General features: G+C 41.4%; 1 long non-coding RNA gene across 1 annotated transcript in view; it reads right to left on the minus strand.

Moving 5' to 3' along the window:
• The window catches only part of LOC106946783 (uncharacterized), a 43514-nt gene extending 29135 nt beyond the window's left edge, over positions 1-14379 (minus strand). Inside the window, exon 1 of the long non-coding RNA XR_001424824.1 lies at positions 14271-14379. This is a non-coding gene — a long non-coding RNA (uncharacterized LOC106946783). The remainder of the gene's footprint in view (positions 1-14270) is intronic.
• Positions 14380-14385: the final 6 nt, after the last annotated feature.

Here is a 14385-nt window from a genome sequence, read left to right on the forward strand (position 1 = left end):
GTGCGTGGGTGCGGGGTGAGGAAAAAAGAGGGGTATATGGGATGGGGGGGGGGGGGGAGCGTGGCCAGCAGCAGATTATTTGGATTTAAAGTGACAGAGACCCTAAAACAGCTCAAAATAAGCAGAACTGAGCAGACTAAAATCTCATTATCAAAGAGATTTTGTCCAAACATGTTCTGAATAGCCCACAGATCCATCCTAACATGTTCAAGGAAGGATAATAGGTCACCTTTAAAGCTGCAGAGCCATATGCAGCAGCCAAACACAGTTGGATGGGAAAGTGGGACAGATGTTTCAAGTCTGTTTGAGGACATTAATCACTAAAATGTGTTGAGCGAGAGCGCTGCCAGAGAGAAGGTTCTGCGGTCCTTCCAGCAGAACGGTTTCACTTCCAAAGTCAACACATTATGTAAATTGAATAAGATTATTTTCACTCTTCCCTCAACACTTACATCATCAGCTGGGAATAAAAGCTGGAGGTTGCAAGTCGCCCTGCAGCCTCAGAAGACCTTTGGCGGTGCGATGAAGGGCGTGGAGTCAGGACAGGTGTTCCTGAGAAGGTTTTTGCTCCATGGGAGCGACGTGATGAAAACTTTTATTGAAATTACAGCAGCATTTTAGATAGTCAAACTGCCAAGGCAAACTTCAGAGAATCCAACAAAGAAAAAGATAAGAAAAAGCAGCGATTTCCCCCCCTAGAAGCTTCTCATAAAAGATTGCTGGAGTAAATAAAGAAGAAATAAAAGGAAAAAAGAGAGACTATGAGGAGGGGAAACAGAACGGCTGCGTAGAGAGTCCAGACTTCAAAATAAGAGCATAAATATCAACTTCCAACTTTATAGTCGATAACCAAAACTTAAAGGATGTCAAACTTTATTCAAGTGAACAATACAAAACAGTCAAGTAAATTACAGCTACATAATTGATCAGGTAATGTTTGTGGTGGTGAGCTAAACGTGCTAAACATTTAGCAAAAGCTGGCTAAAGCGCTAAACTAAAACTCTGCTGTGCAATTAGCTCATTAGCGGAAGAGTACCCACCACACCAAGAAGGGTTTAAACTTCGGTACATAACTAATGAACAGTAAAGTTTGATGTCTTAAATATATAAATGCACTGTCCTTAGCATCTCTAATGAATGTGACTCCTTTAAGGTTTTTACTTTGTTTACCACTTCCAAAGTGATAAACGTAGCAAACGTAGCAGCAACGCTGCAACTGCATTGCTTTCACACAACAATTATTGCAGCTAAAGGCTAACTGTAGCTGATCAGATGAAACTGTGCCTGAGTGCCTGGTCTCATCTGTTAGTCCTCGCTTTCTGTGTGTGTGTGTGTGTGCGTGCGTGCGTGCGTGTGCGCGTGTGTGCGTGTGTGTGAGAAAGCAGCAGGGGCAGCAGCTCGGCGAATGACAGTGTGTCTGCGGCGGTCAGAAACTCAAACCCTCTGATCTCGACTCGGAGTCTCCTGCCTCCCAGCTGTCACCGAGCCTCTGGCATCCCACTCAGCCCCCAGCACCCTCCCGCCAGCTCCCTTTGAAGGCCGCTGCCCAGGAAATTGAAAGATGTTTTCAAACAAAGACAAGTGAGGAGAGAAGAGCAAAAATAAAAAAAGAGAGACCAGTTGAGCAGTTTGTGAAAAGAAGGCGATGGAGAGATTTAAAGTTACAAAAAGGGACAACTCTGCTTTTGCATTTGGTAGAGAGAAAAATAATTAATCCAAAAGTTACCAAGAATTTAGAAAAAAACTAATTAACCTTTTTACTCAGAAGAAGAAACATTTGCAACTGGAAGCTTTGACACCTGAAAACTAGTTAATTCATCATCATCTATTATGACCCGTTTCACATGTAGAGAAAAATTAAGTCTTCTTTTCTCATTAAAGCGTTTTTTACGTCCAAATCTGTACCATCAGTTTGGACAGAAAAAAGAGAATTCTGGTCTTAAAAACCTCGGTCTCAATTCGATTGAATTAACTCTATCATAAGTATACCAGAAAGCAGGAAGTGGACTACAACGCAGGGAATTCTGGGTAAATACAACCAAAACAAACATGCTAGCCTGTCGCTGGCTGGACAAATGGCTTCTTGTGTTTGCCAAAGATAAAAGAGAAATCCTACAACTGCTAAAATCTGACGTCGCTCCATTTGTGTTTACATTTTGCGAAGAAGGAAGACACGCTCAGTGTCTTCTTCAGAGGTTTTTCTGTTGCTTCCTTCAGTAGTTTTTGTTGCAGTGCCCCCGCAGGCAAGGAGAGGAACAGATTTATAAAGAGTTTGGTTTGTTTGACACAGAGAAGCGTGAAAGCAAATTGCAGCAGCAAAACATTCCACCTGTAGACGATCAGTGTGATATGATCTGTGATAAATTAGTAAAGAATCACTTTCTCAACAAAACTTCACTTTCTCAACAAATCCACATTCGAAGAGGCAGAAAATGTACATTTATTTCACTGAGATGCCCTTGTTTTGTACAGGTCTCCTTTTCTTTGTCTTTCTGGGAAATTTAAAAATAAAAACAATTTTGCACAAAGAAATTAAAAACAGGACTTGCAGGATTTAGGATTGCTGCATAGATCCATACAACTGCAGGGATAAAAACATAATCTGTACCTCAATATAAATGGTATTTACTTAAAATGACTCTTGCCTGTTATACAGACGGACATATTGTATACTATTCCCTTCTTATTTATGTTGTCCTTTTTCTGCTGTCATTTCTATAATAACTACCGGACTATCAGGTGTAAAAACTTTATTTTGCCTAAGCATTCTGTCTTCCTATAGTATGTAGCTGGACAGCAGTACAGAAATGTGCAGTTTTCAGTTTTTATCAACGTGGAAGCGAGTTAGAGATGCACTTAAGTGTGTCGTTAATGGAAAAAGATACATTCAGGGCTCAAAGACATGATTCTCTGAAGCATGCAGGAGAATCTCTGGTCCAGTCGAGCTCCTTTCACGCCACCGATACAATGCAGAAGTGTGCCAGAGCGCCGGGGTTTCCGTGGTTTACACTGCAATAACAGTTAGACGGGACGGGGGCCAGGCGCAGGGCAGATGGTTTTGGTTTGGCCCAACAGCCGCCAGGCCAGAGGACAGGCAAACAAACAGTGATGGACAGGTGGGCGTCTCGGAGGGCTGCTGCCAGGCAGACAATCAGCCAGAGAGCGGCAGCGGACGTTTCAAACTGGCACCTTGGCACCAAACGCCCGACTGACAGCGCAAAGCAAACAACAACATCGGCTCGCTTAGATGGAAACCAGAAGGAACACCAGTTGTTCCAGTGGACTAAGTAGAGAATCTGGTTGGTATTCATACACAGGGCCGGAGTTAGAAGGTTAAGGGCCCCTGGGCAGGAGCCAGTTCTAGTTAGCCAAGAATAAGTCTTATAAAAAGACGTTTTCTCATAATTTTAAGACATTGTGGTAAAACTGTGCCTTTCCTCTGCTAATATTATGACTACAATCTTGTAATTAAACAAAAATGTTCATAGCCTGGCACTGATTCTCTGTCGAAGAGACGACTGAAGTAAAAGCCACTTTTTAAAAAGATTTTCTCTCATTTGGAATTTCTTTTAAAAAAGAAAGCAAGAAAACAAGAGGAAAATTCATGATTCCGTAAGTGCCGATGTTTTGATACTGAGCATTAATGCTTTGAGATGACATTCTCCTAATTTAGGGAAGTTACAACAGTTTCTGTTTTAACACTTAAAACAGTTTAAACACATGGGAATTAATGAGTTTTAATTCACATTAAAACAGTGAATTCAATGAGAAGTTAAAGTAACATAACTATTAATTCAAATCTCTCAAACAACAGATACACAATTATACAACCATACATCTTTGAAAAGCAAACGTAGAGCCTCCTGCACAACCAACAGGAATGCAAGAAGTGGCTTCTGGATGGTAAGTCAACAAAAAAGAACACTTGTCTTTTCCAGCAGCCATTGTACAGTGCAAACAGCAGTGAAAAACAAGGTGACCAAAAGTTCTGGAACTCAGCTTTGGTTGCTAGGTAACGAGGCTCGGCTCTTCTGCGGTTGCTAGGTTACGGCACAGTTCCCGTTAAATCTGACTCAACATTTGGGAGGTTTTTGAAAGAGCTTACTTTCCAGATATCAAAAAACATTTGGTATCTGGAAATACACCAAATATTTTTTTTTAAATAAGTACTTAAAAAGATACCTATTTTTTAAGTATTTGGGTTGTTTTTGGAAAGCCAAATGGAAGGATAAAAACATGAAAAAAGTAGAATTTGACTATCAGGTCCCCACTGAGTGATTCTGTGATGTTCTTGTCAGTCAGGCTAATAAAGGCAGCCGTCCCTCTGCGCTCACAGATCACCTTCCTCAGTTACACTCAGGCACCAGCTGGGCCATTACGCAGCTAAATTTGAGTAAAAACATTAAAGCTGTGTAATTATGGACTAAAGCAGCTTAAGAAGCTGGAAGCTCGATTACGGCGAGTCTGCTTCCCCAACGCCTGAGTGCTGAGGTTTTATTTCTGTAACAACAGCCTGACATGTGATCGGTTTGAGGAACCGACGCTGTAAATTAATCCGCTGCTGTGCTAACAAGACGTCCTTGGATGATGTTATTCACGGTTCATGAATTTTCTTTATTTCAAGCAAAACACTTTGACTGTTTTTAGCTGTGTAGCAGGGTTGGGAAGTGTGGTGATGTTTTATAAGTGGTTTTCCAGGATGACATGAAGAAAGTGAAGAATGGAAAAGAAATGTGTCTCCAGGCTCTTATTATTTACATTAGTTCTATGTTATTATTTTTTATCTTTTTTTGCAGTGGCAGTCTAGCATGAGCTGTCCACCCTACCCACAACCAAAACAAACCCACTAGAGAACATAGAGATGAGCGGATGGACAGTTATTAGTAACTTTTTTTGGAAAAATTTAAGAATAAATGTCTTGGAAAAATTAATTCATTTTATACGTTTTAAATTCTCAACTTGTCAACGTGAAACGTAATTTCATACATTTTGATTCCAATCTTGCTATATTGCAAACCACTCCCATTTAGCTGCTTTTGTTAGATGCTATCTCTGTTTTAAACCACCAAAAAACACTGTAGAAAAAGCTGGGTCAGTTTACTCAGCCTTAAATCCAGCGAGATTGCTAGGCTAATGAACCGATGAAAACTCCTTTTACACATACAATAAAAGTTTTACAAACATCAAATTAAATTTTAAAGTATGTTTGATCAATTTAGAACTACTTAGTAAAAAAAAAAAAAAAAGTGCATTGTTTCAGCCACCCCTTCAGCCACTAGGCAGTGCCGCCCTGGGCTAGAGCCATGTCCCACATATCTAAAAACCACTTCTGCCTGCTTCTTTATCATTTCAACATCTCCTCCTTCACTTCCTACTCGAGAGCCATAACTTTTGAATGATTTAGCTGTGGTCTAAAAGTAGAGATGCATAGTTCTGCCGGTTGCCCTCGTTGAGGTGCCGCCCTGGGCAAGAGCCAATAACTAAAAGCCACCTCTGCCAGCTTTTCCACCATCTCCTCCTCCACTTTCTAATCAACGGCTGTAGGTTTTGTGACCTTCTTCTCCAGGTGCAGAGGTCAAAGGTGAGGGCTTTCCTGGTGCGGCAGGAGGAGGTCGGGACCTCGGCTCTGTGGTATTCTGGTGTCACTACGGCAATCACAATGGAGCACTGAGTTAGGACAGGTATCCCCCTGGGGCTGTAAATAGCACATATAGTCTCATACTGATCGGGGGGTTTGCCGATTGTCTGGTGTGGCTCAAAAACAGGAAATGAGTGTATAAGGGGAAACAAAAACAGCGAAATGGGAAAAGATAATTGAATTTTAGGAAGAAAGGAATGCCACTGACTGAGGGCTGGAATCTCATATCCAGCTTAAAGTCCTGCTAAACCACCTAAAGTCAGACGTTTACAGGGACATTTTTGTTTTCTAATTAGTTTCTCAAACCGTTTCAGAGCTCCTGCTCTGGGAATAAACAGAAAAACATGCAATAAAAAGCTAAAGGGATCCTCAGCGATGAGTCTTATCGCACCCACCCTTTGAAATCCGAGCTCAAAGGACAGACAGACAACTCCTCAGCTCTTCAACAAAGAGAACCAGCTCTTCTTGGCCCCTGCAGGCAGCGCATGGCGACACGATCCTGATGCCGAGCCAGCGGTGGAACAAACACCCCGACGGTCCAGACAGAGAGGAACACCAGGAGAAACCGAACCAAAGAGAAACTTTCAGTTTGAGCCAACAAAAAGTGTCAAGTTCCACTGCAACACGTTTAAAACACCTCAATTTGTTTTATACTATTAGTCATATTTGATGCACAGAATCAGTACATATAAATTAAGTTTTGCTTCAGATTCTTAATTGGATGTAGAGCTGGACTTTGACTAGGCCATATTAAAATATGAATGTGCATTAATCTCCAACCTAGTCTCAAAGCTTTTACAGGTTTTCACAGCATTTTTAACTCCACTCATCTTCTTTTCTCTGTCCATCTTCCCAGTTATTCCTGAAGACTATCCCCACATCCTGATGCTGCCACCACTGTGTTTCACATTGAGGATGTGTGATCCAGCTCATTTGGAGTGTTAGTTCTCCGTGTTCGCCATGACGTTTTTCTCTGGCAGCCCTAAAAAATTAAACTTTTTGTTTTCACAGGACTTCTCAGTGTATATCCAGCTATTAGTGAAGGTTTCAGAAGATTTTTAGAGGAAATTAATGAACAAACAGCATCATGAAGACCAGAGGAAACACCAGAAAGCAGATTTAAATGTGCAGATGAAGAGATGGAGAAGTTTAAAACAGAGACAGGTTGTAAACCTAAATAAAATGTGAAAGATCAGATGTGAGCAAAGCTACAGCTCCTCCAGACTAGAGGCAGCAGCAATTAGGAAACACCTGTTAGAACTGCAAGTCTGGAGAGATCTTCATCTGAACTACTTTTCAGAGAATGGTTGTAAACGGCACAATAAGGAGCATACTGATGATGTGCTGAGGGTCTGAAGTGTCAAAAAGAGCAGGAGCTTCTTAAAGAGAAAGTAAATTTTTTTAAGTCGTGTTTTACAACAACTGGAGGTAAAAATGATACTTGATTGTGCTATAGAATGGCACTTTGTGGTGCCCCTTTTAACTTTTGAGCTACACAAACCTTTGAATACACCTTTCCCACTGCCAAACATGGTGGTGGCAGCATTATACTGTCATGCTGGGGGCATATTTTACTTCAGACATGACATGGACTACAAAAAGAGGCTCGTAAGTCTTTTTTTTTCTGTTGATATTTTACATAAAAACCCAGTAAAATACATTTTTTTGCCAACTTAAAATGTAATTATGTCAAATTAAAACCAACTATTGCTAAGACTTGCTAATTTACACAGTTTATATGTTCTGAGTGACCCACAGAACAAAAGTACTTCATTTAAAATTAAATTGGCAAGAAAAAACTTGGAATTATTTGGAAGCAACTGGCTCACCCACCTTCATTTTTGCAGATTTAATTCCCCAAAAACAAAGCGATGAAACTATAATCTTTATATTGGCTTGATTTTTAATGCAAAAATCAGATTTTTGAGGGACATTTCTACATTTTCCCAGTGTTTTCCCTCCACCTTAGCTAAAGCTAACTGATCCGTCCTAACGATCCAAAACGGAGTCGGAAACCGGATCCAGTGGCTCTTTCTGCACTCTGTCAGGCGATCCAAGGAGGAACAACGGACTCAGGTGTGTACAAAATAAAGAAATGGGCAGCCACTTCCCATATCTTAAGGAGGGATGGGAGGGTGGGGGTCCTGCAGTTGCCCCCAGGGCAGGTCGAAGTCCCTGACCCCGTGACCTCATCCTGAAAGAAGGGAATTTTAGGGAGGGAGAGGGAAACATGTCTGAGCATAGAGAGGAGGAAAGGGAAACAAAGGCCAGACGCAAGCATGCTAGCTTACCAAGTATATTTAATATATTGTTATAATTCATAGAAAATAAAAATAAACCATTTGTTGAGCTACCTGGGCGATTTTTCTCTTATTTTTCTGCCAACATGATGGCATCCTGACCCGATAGCAGCAGATCAGACACTCCTCCCCTGGAGCCACTCCAGACGTTTGTTCATGTCTGTTGTTCTTCACGTTTCATCTTCACTCTGGATTAAAGAGCCCGGATGACCTCTCACCCCTCATGCATCAGTCTTCACTAACCATGTGTCCTCCAGATGTGGATGCATCTGACCCCGCCGCTGCAGCTAAAACCCAGACCGCTCAGCAGATGGCAGCACCCCAGGCTCACCCACAAACACCAAATTTTATTTAGATAAAAATAAAACTGCATTTTAAATAGCATTTTAAGCTTTTTGTTTTTGGTACTTTTTCCAAAGTTAAAGGGGGCCCATTATGCATAACTCACATTTTCCACGTTTTTATACTTCCATTTGGGTTCTAAAAACAACTCAAGAGCTCAAAAAACTAAGTTAATCTTTTTTGGTGTCCGGAAAATGAGCCATTTTATAAACCTTTGGAATATAACATCACAAATCAGCAGGCACTGCCCCTGACCTAGTAACCCCAGCAAAACACTCCCCGTTACCAGGCAACCCCAGCAGAGTTCTGCCCGTTACCAGGCAACCCCAGCAGAGTTCCGCCTGTTACCATCCTAGCACAGCAGAAGCTAAGATCTGCAGTCTTCCTGAAGGTTCAGCCAATCAGCACCAAGGTCAATAAATGGCGCTCATGGATTGGCTGTTTTGCAAATGGCAGATATTAGTGTGTCAGGTAACATTGTGCCTTACTTTGCTGGATTTGAAATAGTTAAAAGTCTGTCCTTCTGTTTTTTACGTCTGTAAACTACTTTGAGTTTCACCTGACTCCATAAGAAGTGATCCATCAACAAAGACTGATAGGTTATACTGCTTTTATTATCTGCAAATCTTAACTGAGCAGCGCGTTTTAACCAGAGACTCTAAGCAAATCTTTAAATGTTGTCTAAGTCTTTAGGCTGGTAGTGACAGCAGAAACTAAAATATAACCTTTCAAACAGCATCCAAGTCCCAAAATGTGGCTTTGAAGCAGCTGACAGAGAGAAGTTACAGCCCTTCAACAGTTTTCTCTGTGAAGCCTTGAAATGCAGGAGAAATGGATGAGTAAAGGAAGCAAAGAGGCACACTGTGATAATGAAAACCATCCAGAGCGACGCTTGGAAGAACGCAGCTCTTTCCAGAGGCCTTGTCCCTCTTTAGCTCCTGCAGAATGATGGAGAGGGATTTCCGGGTCATGGGAGTAAAGGAAGCAAAAATCCCAGGAAGATAAATCACTGCTCATTGGTACATTCAGCAGAATATGCAAACTCCATCCTTGTTATGGGATGTAGCAAAGAAACTAATTGATATACAGCAGTGGTTACCATAAGGAGTTAAAGAGAGCAAAAGCAAACAACCCGCGTCCAGCAGGAACCTGCGGGTATTCCCAGGCCAGACTAGACACAAAGACCCTCCACTGAGTGCTGGGTCTTCCCTGGGATCTCCTCCCAGTGGGACATGCCCACAAAACCTCCAAAAGGAGACACCCAGCTGCCTGAACCACCTCAACCGACAGCAGATAAACAGCCGCTCCACTCATCTCTAATACGCAGTTCACAGGGCGAGATACTTATGCCAATTTCTGGCCTGATTTGCCTGAAAAGGAATATTCACAAAACATTTAAGATAATCGCCAATCTAACCAGGAGCAAATGTCCTTGTAAATTCAATACAAGATCAGATCATATTAAAGGTCACGATAATCAAGCTAGAAAAAAACTGAACAAGTTTGGCTTTATTGAAAAGGTTGCCAGGAGAAATTGTTGTCTCTACAGAAAATACCACAGAATGGCTTAGGTTTGCAACGTTGTGTCTGAATGGACCACAGGACTTCAGCAACAATGTCCTTTAGACAGATGAGACGGTCATGATGCGCAGCACAATGTTTGGAGAAAACCAGAGCAAATTGAACTTAGTTTATTTATATAGTGCCAAGTTACAACAAATGTCATCAGAAGGCACTTTTCAAGACAACCAGACCCAGATTTCATGTTTATAAAAGTTTCAGTCCAATACAACCCAATTACATTCACAGATGCAAGCTCTTTTATAGGAATTTCTGTTTGTTTTAGTAATGCGCTCCAGTCAAATGCAGTTTGTAATGCTAACTGGTAACAAGTAACTTCTAGTACAAAGTTTAAGTCTGTATTGCAACCAGGGGACTTGGGCACCTAGAAGTCACAAAGTGGACCACCATCTCTACTGTAAACCGATTGACCCAAACTGGGTCATTCATGCACTAAGGCAAGAAGAGTTGGGGAAAATTAATTCACAACAAAGTGAGAGAAGGTTAAAGTCAACCTGACAATGGAGTACACCAGAATGTACTCCATTACATTCAGGAGTAATGTTCTTTAGATAGACCAAAGTGGACCATGGTGCACAGTGCACGTGGTCATACCAACTATCAATAGTGGTGGTGGAGGATTGATGATGTGCGCTTGTTTTGCAGGCTCCTTAGGCCCTTTAACCGTTTTTTCCCCAGTTAGCTCCAGCCAGATTTGATCTTTCCCATGTGTTAGAACAACCTCACTGGTGGTACAATAGGCTGGTGTACACAAACAGTTTGATTAGCAGTAGATTGCATTCGTTGATTGGCCCATCGATTTACGTCACTGAGTAAAGACAGTACTAGCAAAACTCCTAGAAGAACATCTCAACAACCACTTTCAATCTAAAAGAAGACCGTAGTAGTAGAGATAGCAAGTTGCTAAACAATTTATTCCATGGTCAAACCTTGAGGTCTAAACGTTTTAGCCCCCATGCTGACATAGAGCAATCCTCCCCCAGTCATTCCAGGGCATTAGTCAGCAACTGACCAATCAGCGTCGCAAGTACATGCCCCTTATCTCATACAATATTGACAGTATTTATCATGGCAAACACGCTGCGGTCAGAGAGATTTTTAGGGAAATAATAGATAATCTCAGTCGAAGTTATCAGTGGGGAATATGCAATCCCGACAGCCATTACCCAGAACATGTAGAGGGTGGAATACAATTTATTACATTTCCAAAACCAAAAAGGAGTCTGGAATAACACAAGAAATGGATCCTGGACCGCAGCCCACCTCATGTCCAGCTGAATGAAACTAATCGATGGGAACTACCACATGTTAGTCAGCAAGAAGGTAACTGGTAGTAAACATCCCATTTTTGTCATAACGACAAAATCAAGCTCTGTAGCGGTGAGTAAAGAAAACTATACTGAGGTATCCCCTTTGTCATGAATGCTGCACAATGTAATATATTATCTGAAAGTAATCTGGCTAACAGCTTAAGAGCTCCGTGCTAACGGATCACTCAAAAAAATGTCTCGGATAACGCATTGAGTTCCGTTACCTCTGCCATAATAACAGTTTGTCTTCGTTTGCTCTACTTCTGCAAGTGGGCGGGGCCAGCATCATGTCAATTGTGGCATGAAGACCGCATACAGCATCAACTGGACCAGGCAACCCACAACCAACAAATATGCCAAGAGATTTCTAAGAAACTGGTGGCCCAAAATGACATCATCAGAGCCCATATTCACACCCACATAGTGAGGAACACAATACCAATGGAGACTCACCCAACATGGCTGGTACTGAACAAGACAGGAACCAACTAGAGTGAAACTTGACAATACAGAACCATAAATTCATCTGAAAGTATTTTATATTTAAACAGCTGAAGCTCAAAGTAGGTCATGTGTGGAAGACCAAAAGTTTTCCACACAGATGTCAGGGAGTGATAAAGTCATCCTAAAGTTACTATTTTAAGTTATTGCTAATGAAAGTGGTTCTAAGAGCTGCGAAGTCATATCATGTAGTTAGCACGCACAGCTTTTTCCCTTTGGCTTCATCTTTGTTTAATAAACAATGACAGTGCAGTCTGTTTTGTGTTTTTGTACACTCAAGCCTTAAATAAATTGTTTAAATTTTACAACCTGGTAAAGACCAGATCATGATATGTAACCACTTTATATTTAAAGAGGACATACTTTATTTTTCACCTAACGTTTACTTCTCACACTTTTTCACACTTGTCATTCTTAAACTGCAGGAAATGCAAATTCTTTCTTGAATTAAACGGATTATGCAAAATTCACATTTGGGACATTTTCGTACGTCCATTTGGGTTTTCCTCTACTTCTAAAAACAGCCCCGGTGCTTAAAAAAATGAATGGAAAAAGTTTCATTGGCAATTAATGTTTTATGGTGTCTGGAAAATGAGGCGCTGCAAAAAACCTCCTGAATGTGACGTCACAAATAAGAAGGTCACCTAGCAACCCCAGCCTGTTACCTAGCAACCCCAGCAAAGCCCAGTCCATCACCTAGCAACCCAAGCTCAGCGTCAGCATGTTTGGTTAGATGGTTTTACTGCTGTACAGTGCCTGTTGAAAAAGACAAATATTGTCCACTTGCTGTCTTCTTGTTAGTTGTGCAGGAGGCTCTACTTCTGCTTTTCAAGAATGTGCTGTTGCATAATTGCGCTTCTGTTTGCAGCCATCTTCATAAGCTCAAAATAGGCAGAAGTGATCAGACTAAAATCTCATTTCCTAAGAATGATTTCATGCAGAAAAAAATTAATGAATGTGTTTTGTTTAGTCCATAGACCCATCCTAACCTGCTCAGGGAAGCATAATGGGTTGGTCACCTTTAGCACATCTTTCCTACACCTTCTTTCTCTCTAGGCTCTTTCTCTTGATCCTGAGCTCCTTCGCCTCTACTTTGGCTCCAGCATCCTCCTCAGAGCCAAAAATCTCTGAGAGCAGAGGGAGAAACCTCTCCTCGTGAAGGGGGCAAAAATGCTGAGAACAAGTCGGTCTGAGAAAGGAGGCCATTGTAGGGGGCTGGCCTGGGGACAAGTCACCCATTCAGATGCGGTCAGCCATGTACAATGGCTAAACTAACATCACTGACATTTGGAGTTGCCTGAGCTTTAGACTGAGAGGAAAGGGGAGGAGTACATGGGGGGGAGGCTGGTGAGAGCAGCCGTGTTGGAAACGGCCCTTCAGAGGCACCAGCCATTGATCAAAAATTCATGTTGGTGGCTGGGATCAGACCAGCGTGCCCTCTGTTGGCTTTCATGTGCTGGAGAGGCAGGAGGAAGGAAGAACATCTGAGATATCGGCGCTTTTTAAAACCCAGTCCCGTCGGACCTGACCGGGCCAGCGCCACCAGGCCACCCAGGGCCACACGGGGTCACCTGGGGCCAAACGGGTGATAAAGAACAGGCAGAAGCTTGATCAAAGCACTCTGATAGCACCACTGGCTACACTCTGTTGCTCACCATTAAGGGAAGCTGAGCTTTGATTAACAAACTTTTAAGTGGCATTAATGGCAGCAACTAATGAGTCAATCTGCCGCTCTTGACTGATGTGGATGAGGTCTGCATCGGTGACGGTACCAACCCACTAGGAGATTTTCCAAGGATTAAATTCCTTGCTAAATGGTTTAAATAGTACATGAGATCATAGTCCAAGAAGGAAGGAAGCAAAGGTAATTTCTTGAGTTTCCTAAGTAGGCAACTGGTTAAACATCAAACGTAAAACATCAAGCTTTGCTGGGTTCTATGAAATATTCTTATTTGAACTTAGATGGTTAAAATGAACTATACGTGAGTTTATTTAATTAGACTGAACAGGATTAAATTGGAATAATGAAACTGTCTTTGTTCTCATAATAGCTAGTTCTCACAGCAAGACTTTATGCCGATTTTTGTCCTGATTTCCCCCTTCCGAGAATCTAAACTGGACCTATCAAGCTAAATTCACATTTTGCACGTTTTGTACTTCCGTTTGGATCTCTACTGCTTTTAAAAACATTCCAAGTGCTTAAAAAAATATACACTGTCATTTTTTGGCAATAAATTAATACTTTTTGGTGTCAGGAAAATTAGGTACATCAAAAATCTCCTGATTGTAAAATCACATTAAACAGGCACTATAATGTTACCTACCAACCTCATCTAAGTCCAGCCCATCACCTAGCAACCAGCATGTTTGGTCAGCTGGTTTTACTCCTGTATAGTTATATGGAGCAATTCATCTGGATAACTATAAACTAACAATAACATATAATTCTCCTGGACTGGGGTTTCACAATTATTTTCATTATCACTTTAATATACTTTATAATTACAGTGTTTGAAGAAAATGTGTACTTTTAGTTGAGAGTTATTGAACAATTACACACAACTGAAAGAGTTCAAAGTATGAAATAACTTAACTTACAACGTCTTTGCTGAACCCAAAATGTAAACACAGCTTTTGGAAATGAGTGGCTCCTCTTTCTCCTGTACCAGCGCTACTATCGCCGCAGCAACATTTGAAACGTCCTCCATTTTCT

The sequence above is a fragment of the Poecilia latipinna genome, unplaced genomic scaffold (assembly GCF_001443285.1).
Source record: "Poecilia latipinna isolate Pla-1442-1.1 unplaced genomic scaffold, P_latipinna-1.0 Scaffold205, whole genome shotgun sequence".
In the NCBI taxonomy this organism is placed as follows: Eukaryota; Metazoa; Chordata; class Actinopteri; order Cyprinodontiformes; family Poeciliidae; genus Poecilia; species Poecilia latipinna.